Source organism: Octodon degus, unplaced genomic scaffold, assembly GCF_000260255.1.
Source record: "Octodon degus isolate 3935 unplaced genomic scaffold, OctDeg1.0 scaffold00075, whole genome shotgun sequence".
In the NCBI taxonomy this organism is placed as follows: domain Eukaryota; kingdom Metazoa; phylum Chordata; class Mammalia; order Rodentia; family Octodontidae; genus Octodon; species Octodon degus.
Window position 1 is genome coordinate 6,267,428 of NW_004524651.1, and position 4,106 is coordinate 6,271,533.

At 45.9% G+C, this 4,106-nt stretch overlaps 1 pseudogene; it reads left to right on the forward strand.

Moving 5' to 3' along the window:
• Positions 1-657: 657 nt before the first annotated feature.
• On the forward strand, positions 658-2,535 carry LOC101569240 (annotated as a pseudogene).
• The last annotated feature ends 1,571 nt before the right edge of the window (positions 2,536-4,106 follow it).

Genomic DNA, 4,106 nt, shown 5'->3' on the forward strand with positions numbered 1-4,106 from the left:
TTGCCTAGCAATGACAGCTCCATCTCCTCTTGGCCACCACCTGCCTGGTATCCCACAGTTATTCATGGAATCTATCAGTACAAACCACTATATCTTTCCTAAGCCTGTCCTTGTGACTCAAAAATTTGACTACCTTTAGGTCAAATTCCAGCAGGAAGGGCTCTAAGAATACATAATTCTTTGAGGATAAGAGCAATTATGATCTGTCTATTCTAATTAAAAATATAATCAAATTAAATAATCCATCATATACAGAATATCATCTTCACTGCACTCAAACCAGCCAGACTGTCTACTCTAACCTTTCCCAGGGCCTGGGAGATGGCTCAGCGGAATAAGCACTTCCCTGGCAAGCACAAGGGCCTGAGTTCAATCCCCAGTTCCACCAAAAAAAAAAAAGAAAAGAAAAGATATCTAACCTTTCCCAGCCAAAGGACCAAGCAAAGGGCAGTTGGACCATACTATTCCCAAGTTCTTCTCAATTCCAAAATAATTCAAATGTGGTGAGATATAAAACATTAAGAAAGTTCAAATTCCTAGTGGCGGGAAAAGCAGATTGAGGTTGTAGTTTGCAGAATCGCTGCAACAGCTCACGTGGCTCCTCACCTTTAAGTCCTTTTCGCCCCAGAAGGCAAACACATGTCATTTTTGAGCTGAATGATGACAACACTACAGAAGAAAGAATGTGGAAAGGGCCAAAGAAAATTTTTGCCCCACCTATACAAAAATTGCATAGCATCATGCCTCATAGCCCTGATTTATCTATGGAGGCTCTGGGGGTTGGCTCCCCAGAGGCTGAGGCCAAGCCAAGCCAACCAAAGTCCAGGGTAGAGAAGAAGAAGAAGAATGCAACCCCAGGGAATGGTCCAAGCCTTGGCCATGAGAAGAAAAGAAAGGCTCAAGACAACAAGCCAGTAGAGAAGAATAAAAAGGAAAAATTAATTCTTACTGATTCAGAATTTGAGGAGATCATCCAGACTGTTCTAAGCAAGTCCCTCAAGGAGTGCTTGGAGCCTTCCTGTGTAAAGCCAACAGTGTGCATCCAGTCAGACAAAGAACCAGGCATCATGGCTTCTGCTACTGACGATGGGGAGCTGGGGAGTGGGGAGAAGGTGATGGCACCTCACACACCAGAGATTTCCGTTTCTCTGGAAGATGAAGCTACCCCAGAGATGAGCACATCTGAGCCAGGCCAGGCAATTCCTGCTCCCTCTGAGAAGAAAGTTGACAGAGAGTACTTAAGCAAAAGAAAGGAGGAGGCTCAAATGAAAAAATGGAGACCCCCCCCCCAAGATGGACATGAGCATAGACAGAAAGACCAATGAAAGGACATGTTGTGGAATCATTCTCAGACCAGGGACCAGACCAAAAAGAAAGAAAGAGAAATGGTTTTGGACATTCATTGTATAGAAATGGTTTTGGAACACTGGCTTCAGTGTTCCTCTCCAAACTGTAGAAAATGGAGGCAGCTGTGTAGGAACATTGACCCCTCAGTTCTCCCAGATAATTGGTTCTGTCACCAGAATACAGACTTGGATTATAATTGTTGTGATATTCCCCAGGAGACCTGGACAGAGGATGACAGTGAAGTGGTCTGTGCCCCCTCTATCCCACGATGCATCATCTGGGCCAAGCAGTACTGTTACCCCTGCTGGCCAGGCATGGTAGAATCTGATCCTGACTTGGAGCAGTACTTTCTTTTTGTGTCTCATTTTGATTCTCTTCCATCTAAGTACCATGTGACATATTTTGAAGAAACAGTGTCTCGTGCTTGGATTCCAGTGAGCATGCTAAAGAATTTCCAAGAGCTGTCCCTGGAGCAAACAGAATTGAAAAAGTGCAGGAACAAGGACTACATTCAGAAGCTGGAAGTAGCCCTAACGATGGCTCGTAAAGCAGAGCAGACCAGCGTGGAGCCCGTTAACTTATTTGGTTTCTGGAACCAATACTGTGGATCTGACAACAATGAAGAAAAACAAGACTCAACGCTGCCTGGGGCTAACAGCCCTGAGTCCCATGTGGAGAAAGAAGAGGATCAGCTAGAGATGGAGGAGAAAGAGAAAAAAAGACCCAACTTTGCTTGGTCCCAAATCAGCCAAGATGAAAACCAAAAACCCCAAGCTGAAAGGCATGTCAGATGGACAAGACAAGATCCTGAAAAAGAAGGGAACCAAGCAATATCTGCACAGTGACTCCACAGTGCACACTGTACCCACGATGGAAAAAAAAGAAGGGCCCGGGAATCCAGGTCTGGACCAGCCATGACCTAAGAAAAGATTTCAAGTTCCCCAAAGCAAGACTTCAGCAATCGTCCTGTCCGAGGAAAAGAAAGTGAGAATGGTGCCCAAGGGACTTGGCCCACCAACTCATCAAAGGGCCTTTCCTTTGCAAGGAAAGGAAAGAGCTGGACCCCAAAAGCCACTGATTCAGGACCCTGGCAGTGTCTTCCTTGAAGAGGAAGCCTCCACTGAGCTGGACATGGAGCAAATCATGCAAGATACTAGAAGAAAGTCAGAGGAAAGAGAGGAGCTGTGAGACTGTGATGTTGTAGAGGCTTCTCCGGCCTCCTTGGATAGGTAATGGTGTTCTCCCACCTTCCTCTTGCTCTCTCAAGCAAGAGGGAGAGCCTTTCCGTTTACTCTCTGGCATGTTTCTAAGCAAGAAGGGAGGGATCGTGAGTTATTAATGGCTACAATTCAAGAGCTTCTCAGTTTATGTTGATAAAGTGGGTTGTATGTGTAAAAAAAAAAAGTTCATATTTCAGAGACATTATAAACTCATGAATTACAAAAACACAGAAATGAATTATACTGAGTCATTCTTGTATTATGTGTTCTGGGAGTTGATCCCTAGCCAGGGATGGGCTTCGTAGTAAAGTCAGTGACAAGAGGAGAAAGGTAAGGAGCGTGACAGTACTTGTAGAGATTCTGTGGGTCGTGTTACTGTCATTCACAATTGCTTGGTCCTTCCGCGTGGAAGGATCATGTGACTGGCGTTGCCATGCGAAGGAAGAATTCTTGCCCTCCCGTTGATGATGAGCTACTACGTGTCTTCTTTAGCCAATAGCACTTAAGATTTGATTTAGTCCACATGCAAGTGGCCACGTTGAACCCAACCGTGAGATTCAGCCAGCGCCCTTTCCCCTGTGCGGTCTGCCAAGGAAGACGACTTGCTGTCAGGGTTGGTCCTCCAGCCGAGAGCCAGAGTGAGAAGACATTTAATGCACGAATCTGCCCTGCGATCTGAACCATGACTGCCTACTTGCAGCTACCAAAAGGCAGAGTGAGAAATAAACCTCATTAGCGTACACTACTGAGATAATGAAAGGGTTTACTGCTACACTGACTGACGACCCAGCAAACACTGCCAAATGCAGCTCACAAAATAAGGCAAGCTGAAATTGTGCTTGCCCCGTGATTATCGGCCGGCACCCTGGGGTCAGCTTCCCATAACTTTCCACCTCCTTTTATCATCCTAGGAAACCCTTTACAATTTGGTACTTTTACCCTAACTCTTTTATGCAGCTGTAGCTCTCTGGCTCTGGACCTATTTTTCTGCCTATTCTTTTTAATAAGCCTCCTTACAAGAGTGATTTATGCTCACTCCTTCCACACCCAATCTCTCCATTAACTCCTTAATTCACTCCAGCTGGGTTCTTGGCTCACTGCTCTGTTCAGATCACTCTGGTCCAGTCTTCTGGGCGCTCAACTGATTCCACATACACGCATCCCTGACTGGCTTGAGCACCTCCTCTTCACACTTTTTCTTTCTTTTTTGAGTACCAAGGATTGAACCCAGGCCTCACACATGCTCGGCAAGTGCTTAATCACTGAGCTACATCTGCACTCCCATCCCATTTTTTTTGGAGACAGGGTCTCTCTCAACTGCCCAGGCTGGCTTTGAACAGGCCGTTCTCCTGCCTCAGTTTCATAGATAGCTGGGATTACACGCATGTGCCATCACACCCCGCTGACACATTTTCTTTTCTTAGCTTCAGAAACTTCTATCTCGTCTCCTCCCCACTCCTCCCTTTTCCATCTTTCCACCTCACCTTCCTTCTCTAATGTGGAAGAATGAGAAAGGCAGAGGTGCACAGGTAGGGAGGG